The 22,073-nt window shown below is 39.0% G+C and overlaps 1 long non-coding RNA gene across 5 annotated transcripts in view; it reads right to left on the bottom strand.

Moving 5' to 3' along the window:
• The window catches only part of LOC147348223 (uncharacterized), a 176,349-nt gene extending 154,476 nt beyond the window's left edge, over positions 1 to 21,873 (bottom strand). Inside the window, exon 1 of one of the 5 annotated variants that reach the window (XR_015151947.1) lies at positions 20,504 to 21,873. This is a non-coding gene — a long non-coding RNA (uncharacterized LOC147348223). Of the gene's footprint in view, positions 1 to 18,941; positions 19,238 to 20,503 lie in introns of those variants that run through there. The other 4 variants (XR_015151944.1, XR_015151942.1, XR_015151939.1 and 1 more) reach the window with 4 other exon arrangements.
• Between the last annotated feature and the right edge of the window lie 200 nt (positions 21,874 to 22,073).

Below are 22,073 nucleotides of genomic sequence, written 5' to 3'. Positions count from 1 at the left end.
AATTGACAAGAAGAAAATCCTTATGCTATATGATCTCTGTATTTAAAAAAACATTTGAACATATGTCTTAACATTCTGAAGACTGTTCTAAAGAGATTCTCTTCTTGACATTATAAAGTAGTAAGTGATGAGACAGGGCAAAGAATAGAAACTTGACATTTTGACCCCCTATGCTTCCGCTGTCTCACAATATGTTGAATAAATTACACACACATGCACACACACGTATATACCATATTCAGTTAATTTTTACTTTACATGAAAAGAACAGTTTAGATGATATAACTATTGACATAATAATGCAATTAAATTCAAAATAATCAGTATCTTCATAATCTCACTTTTCGATGGGTTTATACAGTCATACTTTATTTTAAGGAACACAATTTATTATTTATTTCAAGTCAGACATTGTATAGACACTAACTATGCAACAACAAACAAAAGCAGAAAATCAAAAATTTTACTTTAGGGAAGTGAAAAGTTCCTAAACAAACTCTGATATTAGCATGTGTGATTTAGGGCAGCAAGAACATGATTTATTAACATATTAGCCTTTATTCTAAAAATATATGTATAGTTTTAACTAATTAATTCTCATGATACTAACCAGTGGATAAAGCTTATCTGTTAAACACTGCAAGCTCTCTTTTTAAAAAAAGATGACAAATCCTATAAACAGTGTTCCATAGCCAAAAATCCCATAAGCAGTTTGATTTTAAACTTTCTAAAGCTAAAAAACTGCAATCTGCTGCTGAAAGTTGACTTTTTCTCTGCTGCTCAAGAGTTACACATTTTGACAACAGAGTTTCAGAAACTGTGTAACTATTTTTAAACCATGAGGTATTCATTTTCATATTAAAGTTTATTGTGGATATTTCCACCAGGCTAGGCAGAGAAACCTAGATGAGAAGTTTGCGACTAAATAGTTGTATAACTGAAGCAAATTACCTGAGGTCTCTCCATCTTTTCGTGCTATAGCCCACTAGACATCACAATACTTCTCTTACTTATGTAACAGCATTGTTAAGAGTATCTCATAAAATAATGATGCCATTTTCCCCTAGAAACAGTACACTGACTTCCTGCTGAACCTAGAACAAAATGTAAACTCCTTTTATGACAAGCAATACTTTCCTCTTTCTAGCCCCTGACCACCTTTCCAGCTTCTCCTGACAGGCTCTCCCTTGTGTTTTTCATTTTCACTGCACTGGCAAATTTTCAGTTTTTCGAACATATCAAACCTTTTCCTTGCCACAACTTCCTTTTAACTAGAATATTTCTTCTCCCACCTTTCACATACTTGGCTGTTTTCAATTTCTAGATTTCTGCTTAAATTTCACCACATTTGAGAGATTTATACTTATTATTTGCCACTTCAAATTAGACCTACTCATATTTTTTGTCTAAGAGCAGCCTGCTCATTTTTATTTTATGACTCTCATCATAAGTGTTTTGTTATTATTTTGAACATTCCTTACTTGTTATTGTTTTCTTTGTAGTCAACTAGACTCTAAGTCTGGAGAAGGCAATGGCACCCCACTCCAGTACTCTTGCCTGGAAAATCCAGTGGATGGAGGAGCCTGGTAAGATGCAGTCCATGGGGTCGCTAAGAGTCAGACACGACTGAGCGACTTCACTTTCACTTTTCCCTTTCATGCATTGGAGACGGAAATGGCAACCCACTCCAGTGTTCTTGCCTGGAGAATCCCAGGGACAGGGGAGCCTGATGGGCTGCTGTCTATGGGGTCGCACAGAGTCAGACACGACTGAAGCGACTTAGCGGCAGCAGCAGCAGCAAACTCTAAGTCCCAATAGTTCAGTTCAGTTGCTCATTCGTGTCCGACTCTTTCCAGGCCTCCCTATCCATCACCAACTCCCAGAGTCCAGCCACACCCATGTCCATTGAGTCAGTGATGCCATCCAACCATCTCATCCTCTGTCATCCCCTTCTCCTCTTGCCCTCAATCTTTCCCAGCATCAAGGTCTTTTCAAACGAGTCAGCTCTTCGCATCAGGTGGCCAAAATATTGGAGTTTCAGCTTCAATATCAGTCCTTCCAACGAACACTGAGGACTGATGTCCTTTAGAATGGACTGGTTGGATCTCCTTGCAGTCCAAGGAACTCTCAAGAGTCTTCTCCAACACCACAGTTCAAAAGCATTGATTCTTCAGCGCTCAGCTTTCTTCACAGTCCAACTCTCACATCCATACATGACCACTGGAAAAACCATAGCCTTGACTAGACGGATCTTTGTTGACAAAGTAATGTCTCTGCTTTTTAATATGCTGTCTAGGTTGGTCATAACCTTCCTTCCGAGGAGTAAGCGTCTTTTAATTTCATGGCTGCAGTCATCATCTGCAGTGATTTTGGAGCCCAGAAAAATAAAGTCAGCCACAGTTTCCACTGTTTCTCCATCTATTTGCCACGAAGTCCCAGTAAGGGAAGGACAATTTGTGCTTTATAACTAGTAGTATATACCTAGTACTAGCAAGGAATGGATACACAGTTGGCCTCAAGCTTTAGTATTAACTGATTTAATGAATGAATATCAGTATAACTGATTAGAGTCTGTTAGTTAAAGGAAAGAGCAAAGAATACAGGTAAACAAGACCTGACATCATTCTTGGTTTTTAATTGTTTGTTTAAATTAAGCCAAGTTGTTCATCATCTCTGGATTTAATTCCTCCTTTGTAAATGAAAAATAGTGGAAAGGTATTGTGTGTAATGCCTATGATGCATAGGGCATATACTGCGTAATGCCAGCCATGTACAGATATAAGGCGCTATGATTTATAAAAGTCAACACCATTTTAAAAAAGATAATTCCATAGATCTTCACAGTTTTTAAACTGAAGAAGAGTTGATTTGCAATGTTTGCCAATCTGCTGTACAGCAAAGTGAACTGCAAAGTTCACCGCAAAGTTATACACATATATTCATTTTTAAAATTTTCTTTCCACTGTGGTTTACCACAGGATATTGAATGTAGTTCCCTGTGCCATACATTAGATATTGTTGTTTATCTATTCTAAATGTAATGGTACACATCTAGCAACCTCAAACTCCTAGTCCATTCCTTTCCCTCCCCACCCCCCTCACCGCCTCTGTCAACCACAAGCCTGTTCTCTATGTATATGAGTCTGTTTCTGTCTTACAAGTTAAGTTTTACCACATTTTAGGTTCCACATGTAAGAATCCTCATATTTTTTGAGACTTCTAGTCCTTCACCAAAAAAGCACAAGATAGAATCGGTGAAAGCAAATACAATCTTTGCAATCTGTTTTGCTTTTTCACTTCCAATCATCTTTTCCCTCCTAGCCTGATGATGTATTTCTTACTAATTACTTCTAATTTTCCCATTCCTCCAATAGGTTAAGTAGTATAAATTGCAAGATAAAGTTGGTAAACTTGGATAATGAGAAAACCTAGGAAAAGTGTGAAAATAAAAGTAATGAAGAAAAAAAATTTTCTTGTTTATCACTTCTGAAGACTATTATTAGAATGATGTAGCTAATCCTAGAACTGGGACATTTTATTTGCCCTCAAGTCACAACATTTGACCAATAGATCATTGCTGTGTATTAGTAAATACTTATATTTGCATCACATTTTTTTGAATACTGCAATCCCAAGATATTTTGAAGAAGAGAAAAGAGAGAAATCTATCTGCCTCCCCAAACTGCACTGTTGTCTATCTCAATCAGGTATTTAGTCAAGGAGAACTCTTAGGGAAAGCTATTAAAAATGAGAGGAATGAGGCTCCTTCAGGAGAATTAATTTACCCCTCCCACTTCTCCTTGCCATCGTATTAGAAGCATAATTGACTTAGAGGCACAGGACACACCAATCTCGTTAAACCCGTGAGCCTACATTGCGCAGAGTTGCAGGTCTAATCATCTCCTTTTAAGCTCCCTTATGCCACATACGTGGATGCCACCAAGTCCTACCTGTGGGGGGATGCGCTTCTTGAAGGAGGCCTAGACACCATCTGTTAAATTTGGCATGAGTTTCACTTATAAAGTCTGAAGACTTGGTAGTAATTAGTTTCTAGCTTACCTCAAATATTGGAGTGTTTCAATACATTATCCTTGAGTCTCCTTTTTTTTTTTTTCATCTTTATGTGTACACTCAACATTAGGGCTCGAATTCAGTACAATCTAAATGCTGATAAATCCCAAATCTCAAACCAGAGTCTTGATTGCTCCTCAGAATTCTAGGATTAAATATCCAACTTGCTTATTTCATTTGGATGTTTAAGATGCATTTCAAACATAACATGACTTGAACAAAATTTTTGTCTATACCGTCTGTTGGCAAAGTCCAACTGCAACTAAAATCTGACCTTCCACATAATTTTAAGTAAAATTTAATTGGAATACAACCACCTTATTATTACTTTTTTTTTTTTTTTACATTTTGTCTATAGCTTACTTCACACTGTGGTGGTAGAATCGGGTAGTTGCAACAAGTATGGCCTTCACATCCAAAGATGTTTACTATCGGGTCCATTACGCAAAGTTTGTCCACATCCGGTCAATACACTCAACCTTCTCTTATTCCAGTAAGTCTTTACCTGATTAAATGTAACACCTTCTGTCTCATTTCCTGAGCCAAAATTCTCAGAATTATGCTTTATATTTTCCTTTTCCTTACCTACCACATCCAATGTATCCGGGGTTTCTATGAACTTTACCTTTAAAACAAACCATAACTCTCTTGTTTAAAAGAATCTCCACACCACTGTCTGGTATATGAAGCACTGACAAAACTTTTTAATGGCTTCTGTTCTTTTTTTTCACTTTTATAATCTTTCCCATCATATTAAATTACAAAAAATTATTCCTAAATTATACATCAGATAGCCACCCCCCCCACCTTAAAGACTTGCAACAGGTATCTATTTCATTTAGAATAAAATTAAACTCCCTACTTTATCTTACAAAGTCCTATATGATTTCAGTTTTTCCTGTCTCTGCTTCAAACTGTCTCTTGCTTACTCATTGCATTCCAACCTCACTGAGCTTTCAGTTCCTCCAACATGCTGAATTCCCACTTTTGGACCTTTGAATAATCTGCTACCTCTGCTTGGAATTCTCTTCTTCCATGACTGCCTGCCATGAAAAGCTCCTTCTCATCAATCAGCTTTCAGCACAAATGTCACTTCCTTCAAGAGGCTTTTTCTTAATCAGTCAGCTTAATACAGTTACCAAGGCACACACTATCGTATTATCACTTGTCTAGTTTTTAATTTCCGGAAAAACACTTTTCACTGTAATATAGTTCTACTTATTTATGTATCCATTTATTTTCTAGGTAATTATCTGTCTCTCCAATATAGAATATAAATGTCTTGAGAACAGGGATCTTTTATGGCTTGTTCATTGAAGCATCTCTCGTATTTAGAACACTGCTGAATCCTAGTATGAATGAATAAAAACCTCAAGTTTAGTATTTCATAGAGGTTCACAAGGCTGTCTTAAAGAATATAGACCAGAAAAAAAAAAAAGAATGTAGATCAGGTTGGCCTCCTTAGACTAAATATGAAGGCAAAGGGCAAAACAGTGAACTGTACTGAATAATATATGTTTCTCCTGTCATGTATTTTTTTGTTTTTCTTAAATATTTATAAGCATAAAATTAGTTATAATTAGTCATGTGACCATAAAACAAAAATAAAATAAATGAAATCAGCCATTTATTTGTTGGATGATTTTGTTATTTCTGTCCCACTCAAGCTCTTTGGTCATGATCCATGTAAGTCTACTCACTAATGCATTATCTGTGCTTATACAGTGCCTGGATCATAGATGTGTGTGTGTGTGTGTATGTGTGTGTCTGTGTCTGTGTGTGTGCTAAGTCATTTCAGTCATGTTCAACTCTTTGCAACCATATGGACTGTAGCCCACCAGGATCCTCTGTCCATGGGGATTCTCCAGGCAAGAATCCTGGAGTGGGTTGCCATGTCCTCCTTCAAGGGATCCTCTGGACCCAGGGATCAAATCTGAGTCTCTTATGTCTCCTGCACTGGCAGGCGGGTTATTTACCACTAGTGCCACCTGGGAAGCCTGGAACATTTGGAGCTCAACTTCTATATGTTCTCAATTAGTGCTGAAGAATAAATAAAGGCATGGCCACTGCCAGCCAAGGACCTGTGTCTAGTAGGACAGGCTGAGCGACACAAAGCAGCTGTCCATTCATCTTCTGAAAGCTCCTCTAACCAACTGTAAGTTTCAATATTAATTTGTTGCTCTTGTTCAGTCTCTAAGTCACATTGACTCTTTACAACCTACAGTTGACTCTGTACTGTAGCCTGTCAGGCTCCTCTGTCCATAGAATTTTCCAGGGAAGAATACTAGGGTGGGTTGCCATTTCCTACTCCAGGGGATCTTTCTGACCCAGGGATCGAACCTGCGTCTTCTGCATCTCCTGCATTGGCAGGCAGATTCTTTACCACTGAGCCACCTGGGAATCTAGACACTTGACATTTATTGGTGCTTACTATATACATTATAGTAACTCATCCGACCCTTCAAAGAAGCTCAGAGAGTATATACTATTATTATTCCCTTATTATAAGATGAGGATAAAAAGGAATAGAAAGATTATTTGGCCACAGCTAGCAAGTAGCAAGAGCTGAGATTTAAAGACAGTCTGTTTGTATCCAGTCTGAGTTCCATGGCCTCCAGCTAAGCTGGGAGTGAATGATCCTTTGTGATTAGCAGTGGCCAGGATCTCAGAATCAAGTTAAATCCCACTAGAGTAGCATAGATATAACTTCTTAAGGTTGCATTGTCATAAAATAAACCACTCTTGCTCCCTGATACAGTGGCTTTAAATAAATTATATATATATATATATATAGTTTCTTTTTTCTAAACTACAAAAATTTGAAAGTAAAATTTTCAACTTTGTCAGTACTCTTGTTCTACTCCTTCATTTTACAACTGAGGAATCCAAAATTCTAGGGAGATTAAACTCACATGGCTACCAGAAAGAAAAACACCAATACAGCATACTAACGCATATATGTGGAATTTAGAAAGATGGTAACGATGACCCTGTATGTGAGACAGCAAAAGAGACACAGATGTATAGAACAGTCTTTTGGACTGTGTGGGAGAGGGTGAGGGCAGAATGATATGAGAGAATGGCATTGAAACATGTAAATTATTACATGTGAAACAAATCGCCAGTCCAGGTTTGATGTATGATACAGGATGCTCAGGGATGGTGCACTGGGATGACCCAGAGGGATGGGATGGGGAGGGAGGTGGGAGTGGGGTTCAGGATGGGGAACACATGTACACCCATGGCAGATTCATGTCAATGTATGGCAAAACCAATACAATACTGTAAATAAATAAATAAATAAATAAACTCAGATTAAAAAAAAAAAGAAAGAGACACGTGTACCCCAATGTTCATCACAGCACTGTTTATAATAGCCAGGACATGGAAGCAACCTAGATGTCCATCAGCAGATGAATGGATAATAAAGCTGTGGTACATATACACAATGGAATATTATTCAGCCATTAAATTGATACATTTGAATCAGTTCTAATGAGGTGGATGAAACTGGAGCCGATTATACAGAGTGAAGTAAGCCAGAAAGAAAAACACCAATACAGTATACTAACGCATATATATGGAATTTAGAAAGATGGTAACCATAACACTATATGCGAGACAGCAAAAGAGACACAGATGTATACACAGATGTATAGAACAGTCTTTTGGACTCTATGGGAAGGCAAGGGTGGGACGATTTGAGAGAATAGCATTGAAACATGTATACTATCATATGTGAAACAGATCGCCAGTCCAGGTTCAATACATGAGACAGGGTGCTCAGGGCTGGTGCACTGGGATGACCCAGAGGGATGGGATGGGGAGGGAGGTGGGAGAGGGGTTCAGGATGGGGAACACATATACATCCATGGCTGATTCACGTCAATGTATGGCAAAACCACTACAATATTGTAAAGTAATTAGCCTCCAATTAAAATAAATAATTTTTTTTTTAAAAGAAAAAAAAAAACACCAAAACTCACATGGCTAGATTGTGGCAAAACCAGGAGAAACTAATAGAATCTTTTTCTTCTATAGCACAAGCTCTCTCCAAATCATGCTCATACTTAATGTCAGGGGAAAAAAAATAATCTTCTTTTCCTTAGAAAAGAAGTAAAAGCAGAAACTTAAACACTTCTTTTTGCCCTACTTTTCTTTATCTTTAGAACTATTGCTGAAATGTGGCAATCTGCTCAAATTAGATGTCAAAAATATAATCATTTTGTATTTTTTCTATGATTCAGAATGCTTTTCATTTACGGATACATACTTACACTCATCTTTCCATCCCTTTATTTATTTATTCATCAAGCATTACCCATATGTGAACTATGTATAAAGCACTGGACTAAGGGGAAAATATTAATTAAATGTGATTTTATTCACATTGATTCTATCCTACCTTACATTTTGTTTTGTAACCTAAGAGCCTTTCAAAGGTAGATTGTAATTCTTAAATGAAATGAATATAAAGTACACACACAAAATCTTATAGAAGCAACATGGCACCTTGCTATTGATTATAACACTGAGATATTATTTTCTTAAAACTGCTCTGTTTGTACTTCTATCAAAATTACTAGCTAATATTATTGAGTGCCAAATATATGCCAAGCATTCTAGTAAATGCTTCAAATATGCTACCTAATTTAACCCCCTCAACATATTATCGTGGAGGGAAAATTTTCCTCTACCCTTCCCAGTTCTTCTGTCTGACCTAGTAATTAAATTAGCATGAAACAGGTTAACAGGAGAACATCAGATTAAATTTGGAAGTTATAGAGAATTCACATAAAATGAGAGATCCGAAAGACAGTGAAGTAAGATGAGGCATATATACCATCCTGTACTACAGAAAAGGGACTTCATTGTATATCAGGAGACATATGCTACTGTCAGTTACCTATGCATTTCTCAGCAGTATTGTGAAAGATGAGTGAGTCTCTATAAACACAATAAAAATGTGACAATATTTGGACTTCCTAAAAAAATTATAAGCAATGCATGCTCAGAAATCCCTTGCCTCTTTGGAAATAGTATACATATTGAAGTCAGTTGATGATAAAATTTGTAGATTTTTTTTTTTTTTCCAAGTCAGCATGGATGTAACTAGGATTTGACTGAGGACAAGGACATCTTCCTACACCACCATTGACTACCTTTAAATACTTACTATGCATATATACAGTATTCATACAATGTGCTGTGTTTTAAGCATGTGTTTAGTCGCTCAGTCATGTCTGATTCTCTGCTATCTCATGTACTGCCACTGCTCCTCTGTCCATGGGGACTCTCCAGGCAAGAAAACTGAGTGCCTTGCCATGCCCTCCTCCAGGGGATCTTCCCAACCCAGGGACTGAACCCAGGTCTCCTGCATTGCAGGTGGATTCTTTACTATCTGAGCCACCAGGGAAGCCCATGAATACTGGAATGGCTAGCCTATCCCTTCTCCAAGGGATCTTCCGGATGCAGGAATTGAACTGGGGTCTCCTGCCTTGCAGGCAGATTCTTTACCAGCCGAGTTACCAGGGAAGCTGGTAAAGAATTCATACAATTTGTGAGAATCAATGCAATGCCCTTTTAGTTACACTGTGTACTTAACATGAAATCAAAATAAAACACATCTAAACTTCATCATCTCTCCACTTACTGGTTAAATAGAGAAGATGTGTGGGATTCTTGACCTCTTTTTCATTCTTGTGTTTCATAACTTCTGACCCTCAGTTCCTTATTTGCATAGATTTTAGTCCCGAGTAATCAATCAGCATGTTGTACAATTCTATAATGGGCATGTCATTAGCATTCCCTCGACATTTTTTTCTGATCCCCTACAGAAAGCATAGAACACGAGACACATGACCTTAGGAACACTGTAGGGCAAATTGAAAAATAACTTTTCATATTGGCTCATAGATTTATTGTTTGTGTTTAAGGAAAGATAAACTTAATTCCCTATTAGTTGTTGGAATGCACGGTTATTTTTCTAAACACTTTGAAATTAGAAAGATGTTTAGCTCTTCACTAAATCTTACCTGATTTTTTTTTTAAATGGAGGAAAAGTGGTATAGATTTGAAATCCATTAAATAATACTTAATTTATTCATTTATCTCTATGCAGAACTAAATGTCATTTTTCGGTTTTATCTGTATTTATAATATCTTAAAGAATATTCTGAAATGCCTTAGTTACCTTCAGATAAGCTCCTGACTAAGGGGTACACATTAACTCCTTCAAAATCATGGATATTATTTGGTAGTTGCCTTAAGGATATTTCTGAAGTACCTCATCTCTTTACAGAGACTGATTTTGATGAAGCATGAAGATTCATACAAAATACTAATATTGACTAATTACTCCTTGCTTTAGCACAGAGACATTTACCACGACATACTCTTTCTCCCTTCATTGCTGGAGGTAGCTGAATATATAGTAAAAATAAATGAAATCAGAATTTGTTCCTACTTGCAAGTTTCACCATCTATCATCTAAAGTGCACTTGTTTTTTGTCATATTTTGCTATGAAATTATGAATGTGGCTTTGACTGAATAAAATATGTCACTTATATCTGAAATAGCAAAATGAAATCTCAGAAGAATGATGGGTTGCTGGAAAGATAATTGGAATGAGTAGAATATCTTAATTTATCATATTAAGAAATTTATTTCTAGGCTTTCAATCTCTATCCATATATACTGGCTCTGCATGTAATGACATATCCACTCTTAGCATTAGAAATTATGATTCCTTTCAAGAGAATGTGTTTTATCTAACTCTTGTTTTATGACTAGTGGAAAAATGGAAAAATGTGTATTGATAGTGACTGAAACTAAACAACAAATAATATGTTCAAGAACATTGTCCATGCTATATAATTAATTTTAAAAGATATGTCCAAAGAAATGGAAACCATATGCTTTAGGCACATTTACCACAAGACTCCTACCCTTTGCTTATTTAAACACTAGTTAATGCTGTGGGAGGGATTTTGCAGTTACAATTAAGATTACCGATCAGTTCATCTGAAGTTAAGGAGACTATTTCAGATGATCTGGGTAGGTTCAATGTAATCATATGGGTCCTTGAAGCAAAAGATAGAATATTGGGGCAGAGGATATGCATTGGAGAAATAAGGCAGAAAGAGAAGAATTAGAGAGATATGGACACCAACCATTATTGGCTTTGTGAAAGTTAATTGCTCAGTTGTATCTGACACCTTGTGACCCCATGAATTGTAGCTCATCAGGCTTCTCTGTCCATGGAATTCTTCCAGGCAAGAATACTGGAGAAGGTAGCCCTTCCCTTCTCCAGGGGATCTTTCCAAACCAGGGGTTGAACCCGTGTCTCCTGCCTGCATTGCATTATTGGCTTTGAAAGAGGCCAAAAGCCTGGAAATATGGGCTCCAGCAGATGAGAATGAATGACTTATCAGACAGCCAGCAATGAAATGGTGATCCCATTCCTACAACTGTGTAGTACTAATGGAACCCGACCAACCATAATCTTCTTGAACTTCAGACCTACAGAACCATAAGATAATAGATTTCAATTGCTTTGATCTGCTAAGTCTGTGGTAATTTGTTATGATAGCAAGGGGAAAAGAATGCACTATTTTTACTTGCAACTGAGATTCTTGAGCAGGCAAACCTCATATCCCTAACCTCTTTGGAGAAGTTGAACTCCTTTGCTTTATTAACACAGTTCTGCCTTTATAGTGATATGTCAGGCACTAAGCTGAGTTGTGGAAAAGATAAGGATTTCAAGGAGATTCCAAATGACCATTTTTATTTCACTCTTGAGATCAAGTCTTCTCAATATTTTTTTAACAAATAGAGTATAGCTACAGTGGCCTCTTCAGAATCCACATCTCATCCATCATCTCATCGTCTGTTCCCCTTGCTTTAAAGCATTTCAGTGGCTTCCTTTCACTCTCAGGAAAGTAGGACATCTTTTAAAAAACCCTGCTTGGTTTGGCCTCTACTGTGTCTCCAGGCTCAATTCACTTTTCTTTGATTTCTCTTCTTGACATGTTTCCCTTGTATCTGTGCTCTTTTACTTAATGCCTGGAAGCTAGATAAATGGTTAATAGGATGGGCTCTGGGATTATACTGTACTGAACTCAAATTCCAGCATTTTTACCTCCTAGCTCTACGACCTCAGGCAGAATACCTAACTTCTCTGTGCCTCAATTTCCTCATCCATACAATGGGAGAGAATAATAGTCCCAAGTGTATTAGTCACACAGGCTGCCATAACAAAATATCATAGACTGGGACATTAAACAACAGATATTTCTTCCTCAAAGTGATGGAGTGTGATGGTTCAAGGTGTCCACTGACTTGATTCTTGAAGAGACATTTCTTTTGGGCTCTCAGACAACCACCTTCTTGCTGGGCTCTCATGTGGTCTTTCCTTGGTTGGTGTGTGCAAAGAGAGAAAGAGGTTGCTCTCTCTTCTTTAAGGCAATTAATCCTATGGGACTACACCACTACTCTTACTATCTTATTTAATCTTTTCAAAAATTATTCATATATTTATTTGCCTGCATAGGATCTTAGTCGTGGCACAGGGGTCTTCAAACTTCCTTGCCATGCACGGGCTCTAGAGCTCAGGGGCTCAGTACCCGTGACACACAGGCTTGGTTGCCCCATGGTATGTAGGGTCTTAATTCCCAACCAGGGATAGAAGCCACATCTTCTGCATTGGATTAACCACTGAATCACCAGGGAAGTCCCCCATTTCATCTTAATTACTTTCTACAAGCCCTATCTCCAAATATAATCACTCTGGAGGTTTAGGATTAACATTTGAATGGAGGGGGCACAATTTAGTCAATAGCACCTACTATAGACAGTTGTCATCCACATAATTTACTTACTTGTGTCCTTTCCATTTTCAGTATACTGTATTTATTGCCATCAACATACTTAATGTGTATAGACATTTATGGACACATCTTTTGCATAGCTCTGATCCCAGACATAGTAGTCATAGCTCAGTCATGTCTGACTCTTCGCAACTCCGTGAACTGTACCCCACCAGGCTCCTCAATGCATGGAATTCTCCAGGCAAAAATACTGGAACGGGTAACCATGCCCTTCTCCAGGGGATCTCCCTGACCCAGGAATCAAACCCGGGTCTCCTCTTCCCTGGAGAATTCCATGGATAGAGGAGCCTGGTGGGCTACAGTTCATGAGGTTGCAAAGAGTCAGACATGACCGAGGGACTAACACTTTCACATCCTTTATTTCCTTTGTTTCCCCATCTATTTGCCATGAAATGATGGGACTGGATGCCATAATCTTGATTTTTTGAATGTTGAGTTTTAAGGTTATAGTGTAGTCGATGAAGCAGAAGTAGATGTTTCTCTGGAATTCTCTTGCTTTCTCTATGTTTGATGTAGGAAATTTGGTCAAATAGTCATTTATCAATAAATAAGTCACTGGAAATATTTCAACCAGTAAAGTTGGGTAGACTTAGCTGGTATTCAAGAACATCCTTACACTGGAAGAATATTTTGCTTTATTTTAACAAAATTAGTTTTACTGAGTGTTTATTATAAGCTAAACCTATTGAGGTATTAGGACTTCCCAGGTGGCTCAGATGGTAAAAGCATCTGCCTGCAATGCGGGAGACCCAGGTTCAATCCCTGAGTAGGGAAGATCCCCCCTGGAGAAGGAAATAGCAACCCACTCCAGTACTCTTGCCTGGAAAATCCCATGGACAGATGGAGTAGCCTGGTAGGCTACAGTCCATGGGGTCGCAAAGAGTCGGACATGACTGAGTGACTTTACTTTCACTTTCATTGAGGTATTTAAAGAAAAAATACATATGAAGCACCTTCAATTATACCTGTCACATAAGGGCTTACTTGTAAAAAATATACTGTTTGAATCCTTGAAACTGTTAGTCATTTTTCTAGGAAACAGGAATATAATCAGAAATGACAAGATTCAGTTCTAATGAAGGAAAGAAATGCTTATGAAATAAAAAGTGCATAACATAATATCAACTAGAATGTCTGCTGTTAAGAATGAAAGATGATAGGGAAAAAAAGTAGTGGGAACATGGCAGGGCTGAGCCACTTTTGATGGTGGGGCAGGAGTTGCGGAGGAGAAAGGGAAAATTTGGTCAAGGAACAATTACATTATCTCCTAGAGTGTAGAGATTTAAAAGGAGCTTGCCTGAAGCCAGGGTCCTCAGCACAATTTCCCACTTTTTCCTAGAAAAATATTTTCCCCTCTACAATCCATTATAATTGATCTTCCTTCTCAACTGAAGACATGTCAGAAAACTGGACTTAACAGCTTTAGGCGATAGTAAGTATACCAACTGATCAATTAGTATTACAAATGCTTATGTTATTTTGTTCTCATGTCCACCAAAAGGGCCAATTAAAAATTTTTCCTCTAGTTGTGGCACCATCACACAAAAAACAAAATCTCAATATGTATTCTTTACTTCTCTTTTCTTTGGAATTTATTGTCTATTTACTGTAAAAGTCTAGCTAATTTTCATAGTACCAAACTTTGCAAGTGTTGCTTTATGTGTTAATTACATCATTAATTATTTGCATGATTTAACAGCCCATAGGCTATTAAAGAAATGATCATTTTAAAAGCTTGAAGTTGCTGACTATTTCCGAGACAAAACTGGAAAAGATTCAACCTGGAGAATGATTGATTTCTTAATGATGTCTTTCTGTCGTAAACCCAAGATATTTGAGAAAGACATGCTACAGTTTTCCACAGCATAGTGTACTGCCAAACACAAAAATTTTAAAAACTTGAAGATATTAAAAGAATTGTATACCAACTGTAAAACTTCACAAATGTCCTACAATTTCTGTTTTAGGTAACTTGGAGAGGTCCTAGCAGTCAGTGGGAATTTGGAGCTATTTTATACAGTAGTTCAGACAACTGAAGAGAACATTGTTTAAATCATATGCACATTATATTTATGCAGAAAGGTTTTCCTTAAAAAAGTTTAACTGTACTGAGCATTCTAATGAAGGCTGTGCAAATATTAAACAGCATCTACAATTATGTTTCTGTTTTCTTTTCAATATTGAATGTTTACATTCTTAAAACATCCTCAATCAATAGCATTTATTGACTTTGCTTTATCCTTTCTCAGCTATTTCTTTACTTGTTTTGCCTTATGCATTTCTTCACATGGTGTTTTATTTATATATTTTATTGTTGATGTGGGTGAAAAGGCTGCCCTCTTTTTATTAACAGCTTGAATTGTCAGCAGGCACTGAGGCTTAGCGCCAAGCAAGGAAGACACAGGTGAGCGAATTTCTTCTGGTAGTACTTTCAACCTTGAATACAGACCTCTAGGTAATGTCACAGTGGGTCCTTGCTGAATATTTGCTGAGGGCTCCTTTTATGCTTGTCTCAGCATTGGTTTAAAACAAGATCAAGACTAAGAAGAGTCAAGCTGCTTTTGCAAAGGTCCTTCTTCATTTGCCCTTTCTCTCCCAGTCTTTCAGCAACTCTGGCTTTCATGAATACTGAACTGTGACTTAACTCTCTGACTGTATGTGTGTAAGGACTTTGTAATTTAAAAATTTTGAGCATGAAACATGAGCTCAGCAAGACTCAATTCAACCCATAATATCTACAGCAAGTCTTTAAACCCGGTCTCCTCTGCATAATCTTACCAGGGAACAAGGAAATCACCATCATCTGGAGCTTGTACAAGCTGGAAACCCAGGAGTCACTCTTGACACCCTCCCTTTCTCTCTCTCATTGTACAGTTCAACAAAAAATTATGTTGCTCCTTATTCTTAAACTCTCCCACATATACCAACTTCCCCTCCCTGACCATTTAAGTTTCACTGTTTCTTGTCTGGAACCGGAAGCTCCCTGACCAGTTGATCAACAGTACTTTTCTGTCTCTTTCAATGGTTCTCATATTACACTTATCTAAATAATCATGTAATGATGTCACATGCTTCATCCCATGACACACTTCAATGGATGCTGATCACAATTCATATGACCTATGACATCCTAAGTGCATTAACCCCTTTATACAGCCTCAACTCACTCCACACAATCTGCCAACCTGTGTCCCAATCACCTGTTAGGTTTCTCTTTTAGACCATGACCCTCCTACGATAAGACCTTAGCATTGCTGTTTCATTCTACCTTAAAAGAAAAAAAAAATCTTCTATTTTAACCATGTTCTCAAGAACACACATATATACACATGCACAAAATGATTGTTTTGCTAAGTTAATTCCATCTTATTCATTCATGTTCCAGATTCCAATGGTTTCTTCCCCAGAAAACAATCACTGACCTCTCTATCTAGATCAATTTTCCTCCTACAAAGCACTTGTCATACTTATAATTTTATATTTATTTGTAGGATTCATTAGATTCTGGTCAGAATTTTCTATAAATATGCAGAGTACATCATGCAAGATTCTGGGCTGGATGAAGCACAAGAAAGCTGAGTGCTGAAGAATGGATGCTTTTGAACTGTGGTACTGGAGAAGAGTCTTGAGAGTTCCTTGGACTGCAAGGAGATAAAACCAGTCAATCGTAAAGGAAATCAGTTCAGAATATTCATTGGAAGGACTGATGCTGAAGCTGGAGTTTCATCCAATACTTTGGCCACCTAATGCAGAGAACTGGCTCATTGGAAAAGACCCTGATGCTGGGCAAGATTGAAGGCAGGAGGAGAAGGGGACAACAGAGAATGAGATGGTTGGATGGCATCACCGATCCAATGGACATGAGTCTGAACATGCTCTGGGAGTTGGTGATGGACAGGGAAGCCTGGCGTGCTTCAGTCCATGGGGTCACAAAGAGTCGGACATGACTGAGTGACTGAACTGAACTGATGGGTGTTATATTTGTTTATGCTCAATATCTGATCTGTGGCATCTAACTTATGGTTTGTCACATAATATCTACTCAGTAAATAGTTTTGGAAGACGTGAGTGGACTGCCTTTAGTCCACATCAAGCAGCGTAACTCATTTTCTACCTAATGTCCCTTCAGATCTTTGAGGAGAAGCATCATGCTCCCCACTCTGACTCAGATGTTCTCACTTCAGAAATAATAATGCCATTTGTTTATTCAATCAACCTTTATATTAAATGTTTTCTGATCTTTTATAACCCCATTCACTCCTCCTTGAATGGAGTTTTCATTGTCTAGGTAAACACAAATAACTCTGAAAATGATATGTTCAGAAATAAGCCCAATAGTCAAGTTAATAATTTTTTTTCCTCTATACATGCCATTCAACTTTCTTGTTCATACAGTTCTATAGAGAGTAGATTAGCTAATAAAATAGTCATCATGGAACCATTCCTTGTAATTATAAGACCACCACTCTAATCTGTTTAACCAGGCAACTTAACAAAACTCTCTGTCTCTTTTAGTGTATAATACAAAAACCCAATTATATTCAATTTCACTTATAGCAAAATATATATATATATATGTAATTTCCATCAGTGGATATCTGAGTATAGAAATCTTTTATTTTGATCTCTTTGTTTTTGAGATGAGGCAAGAGAGTCCCCAAACCAATGTTATTTGATTAAAGCTCTGGCAAAGATCAAACTTAGAACTAACACAGCACTCCTGAGTTCAAGGACAGAGTTTTTTTTTTATAAATATACCAAATTTAGTTATTATTTATTAAAATAAACCTAGGGAGTGTTATTTTTAAGGAAAAAAACCTACTCCATTTTCACACTATTTTGTACCTCTTTTGTACTCAATATCCAAGATTCTGTTTCAGTTTATCTGAGTTGGAATCTGGCTACCAGAAGGAAAGAAAAAAATTCCCACAGTTGTTCTTTTCATCTTAAAATTAATGGAATTTCTGTAGTAAACAATTAGCATTTCATTAAGTTGCTAATACGGCTTCCCTCGTGGCTCAGCAGTAAAGAATCTGCTTGCCAATGCAGGTTCAATCCCTGGGTCAGGAAGATCCCCTGGAGAAGGAAATGTGAACCTACTCCAGTATTCTTGTCTAGAGAATTCCATGGACAGAGGAGTCTGGCGGGCTACAGTCCATGGGGCTGCAGAGAGTCGGACAGGACTTAGGGGCTGAACAGCAACAAGCTGCTAATATAGTAGCTACTAAGATAATGGCAATGAAGATGATGATAAGATAAAAAAGAAAGCACTCGAGAGTTAAATAAAAGTGGAAATATCTCTAAAGTTAAAAAATTCAGTCTTATATGCAAATGTAGGAAACCTATGCTTCTTTTTCAAATAGGGATCCTTTCACATTGGTACCCCTTTCAAATGTCTCTTTTTCTTGGCTTTGATTAAGAGGAGTCAAACCTCCCCTTTCTATTTCTGATCTTCGCAGCCGACAATTGTGAGAATGTGTGCCACACCACCCATATGTTCGTCTCCAGATGGCTAGCCTGTTTCTCTCAGCTCCCCCACCTGCCTGGGCCAAAGGCATGCTGTGCTCAGAACCCTGTGCGTAACATGGAAGATGCTGGGGCCTGCTGTCATCCATACACTCAGAGATCCACAGTTCCACTAGAGGACAAGAGAGGGAGAAAAAGAGAAATCAGGGTGAAGGAAAGCAAAAGAAGAGTTAAGGAATGGGGAGCGGGGGCAGGAGAGAAGAAAGGGGGGAAAAGGAAATGAAGAAGGATATTCAGAGGAAAATAGGATGATTCAGTAAGAAAAGTATAGACATTTTATGATGACCAATCATTAATTTGGAAGTTTAAGAAAGTTAAAACTGCACATGTGTGTGCTCAGTAGTGCCCAACTCTTTCCAACCCTTTCTACTCAAATATAAACACGTGTCCCTTAATTATAGTCACATGAAGCCAAACACTGGAGAAGGAAATGGCAACCACTCCTGTATTCTTACCTGGAGAATCCCATGGATGGAGGAGCCTGGTGGGCTACAGTCCATGGGGTCGCAAAGAGTCAGACATGACTGAGCGACTTCACATTCACGTTCATGAAGCCAAACACAAATTCTTTATTGTTCTGATGTTAAAACTGAGGTCATATTGAACAGGTCATGGGAGGGCGCTAGGCGAGCGCGGGACGGGCACGCGAGCTGCCGCGCCGCGCGCACAGGGACCGGGAGCCCGCGGAGCAGCTGGGTGCTCGCGGCGTCCGAACGGGGACAGTGGAAAAAAAAAAAAAAAATGAACAGGTCATGGGAGTGGATGATGGTGAATAAAAAGCTCCAGGTGGTTGTCTATTGTTTTCTAGTGAAGACAACCTGTGGATCTGTGTGAGGAGGTGTCTCATATACATTACTAATTAAGTGATAACACCCAAGATGGAAAACACATGTTGCTGATGTATATTGGCATCATGTGTTTCAACTGAAACTCAAGCAGAAATCTCAAGATAAAGGAGAAATGAGCAATGAAGTCAGAGTGGGTTTTTCCCTCTTTCTTTTTTGCCTATCCATGTCCTGGTGTTTTGGCAGGTATCATCCTCAAATACCTTGCATCAGAATCACTTTGACCAATCCAAGAGACCCTCAAAACAAATAAGTAATCAGCCATCAAATATCTATAAAGCACTTTCTAAAGCTTAGTGTATAGTACAACATATAATACAACAATAAATGTATTATATATATATTCATTGAGTCAACTATGAATCATATACTAACCACTGGGGTTAGATTATTGTATCTAACAACATTCACTCATTAAGTCAACTATGAGTTGTATACTAAGTTTAGCACTGGGGTTAGATTGTTGTAGAATAGAACATAGTTCTGGATGTAAAAAGTATGGCAGAGGAGAAAGAGGGCGAGCTCATCTCTTTTTACGAGTACAACCAAATCACAGCAGTTTGTAGAACAATCATTTATGGAAAAGACCAAAACCTAGCAGAAAATATCTTCTATAACTAAAGAATAAAGAAGGGCCACAATGAGACAGGTAGAAGGGGCAAAATCAAAATACAGTCAAGCCCCATGCTTCTGGGTGGGTGACCACACGCTAGAGAATAATTATATTGCAGAAGTTCTGCAGGACTGAGAGTTCTGAATCTCATACCAGGCTCCCCAGCCCAGGGGACCTCCACCAGAAGACAAGCCCCCATTGTGTTTGGTTTTGAAGCCCTGAGCCGTGTCTGACTCTTTGTGACCCCATAGGCTGTGGCCCATCATGCTCCTCTGTCCATGGGGATTCTCCAGGCAAGAATACTGGAGTGGGTTGCCATGTCCTTCTCCAGGGGATCTTCCCCACCCAGAGATAGAACCCCGGTCTCTCTCATTACAGGTGGAATCTTTACCATTTGAGCCACCAGGGAAGCCTCTTTGAAGGCCAGCTGGGCTTAATTTTGTGAGACTCAAAGGATGGGAGAAATACACTTCACTCTTAAAGGTCACACACAAAATTTCACATCCTCTGGAACCCAGGGAAAAAGCAATAATTTGACAAGAGGTTTGGCCAGACCTACCTGCTAGGCTTAAAGAGTTTCCTGGAGGAACAGGGGGTGGCCTGGGCTCATCCTCGGGAGCTGGACTCTGGCAGCAGACATTCTTGGAATTTCCTTCCACCTGATGCAGGTGCTAAGGATTCCTGAGCGCAAAGACCTGGCCACACCCAACAACCTGCAGATGCCAGTGCTGGGGGACATCTCACGCCAAGCAACTAACTGGGTGGGGACGTAACTCCAGTTATCAACAGACAGGCTGCCTTAGGACGTCCTCTGCACACAGCCTCCTCTCGACACAGCCTCTGCCACCAGAGGGCAGACAACGTCCCAGATCCCCTGTTCCGACCCTACCCTCCAAGCAGCCTGCCCTTGTCTCTGGACCAGGGCGCAGACCCTACATTCAAGAAAGCCACAGTGCTGACTCCAGCAGGCCAGATGGTGTCCTAAAACCAGCTGCACCCTGGTCCTGCCCACTAGCAGGCCGACACAAGCCTCAGGACTCCCTGGAACCTGTACTCCACTGTGATAGGAACTGCTCTCCCCTCCTCTCCTTGTCCCCAGCGAGCAACCTGACACCAACGCTAGAATCCCTGAGCCCTGCAACCAGTCCCCAGGACTCCAGGACCTGGTAAAACTAATCCCAGGATCTGGCTTCAGCCACTAGTGGGCTGTAACATCCCCCAGAGTCTTCTGGACCCTGGTTCTGCCCACCAATATGCCAGAACTAGCCCAAGCGGGATGGGGGACTGGTGGTTCTAGACTCAGTGGTTGCCTGACCCAGCCCCACCAACCAGCAGGTGGCAGCCTCCTCACAGGGCAGGGCCTGGCAACCGACCTGAACAGGGGCTGTCCTAGACTACCAGATCAACCGCATATCAGGACCCACGTGGACATCATGGGGAACCCCATAGAGCATAAAGCTCCAGTGAAAAGAGGGGACACACAGAGGGGACAGAGAGGGGACACTACCGGGACACACAGGACTTCTGCAGAAGTCACTTCTCCAGAGTTGGGAAGTGGCACCACCCTACCAGACACATAAACGTAAGAATAGTGACCTGGGCAAAATGAGCTGCCTAGAGCAAGAAGTTAGAAGTTTTCAACAAAGATTTAGAAAATTTAAGGGCTTCCCTGGTGGCTCAGATGGTAAAGAATCTGCCTGCAATGCAGGAAACCTGGGTCTCTTGCAGGAGAACCAGGTTCAATTTCTGAGTCAGGAAGATCTCCTGGAGAAGGGAATGGCAAACCATTTCAGTATTCTTGCCTGGAGAATCCCATGGATAGAGGAGCCTGGCAGGCTAAAGTCCATGGGATCACAAAAAGAAAGTATAAAGAATAATCAGAGATGAAGAATATAGTAAATGAAATGAAAAATACGCTAGAAAGAATCAATAGTAGATTAAATGGTGCAGAGAAACAGATCAGTGAGCTGGAAGACAGAGCAGGGGAAATCTGATGCTGAATATAAATAAATAAATAAAATAATTTAAAGAAAAGAGGATAGCTTAAGAGAGATCTGGGGCAACATCAAGCACCCTGATATTTGCATTATAATTTTCCCAGGAGAAGAAAGACAGAAAGCAGCTGAGAA

Source organism: Bos grunniens, chromosome 22 (genome assembly GCF_055505025.1).
Source record: "Bos grunniens cultivar Pamir isolate PY7600 chromosome 22, Bosgru_T2T1.0, whole genome shotgun sequence".
Classification (NCBI taxonomy): domain Eukaryota; kingdom Metazoa; phylum Chordata; class Mammalia; order Artiodactyla; family Bovidae; genus Bos; species Bos grunniens.
This window is presented reverse-complemented; position numbering and strand designations above follow the sequence as displayed.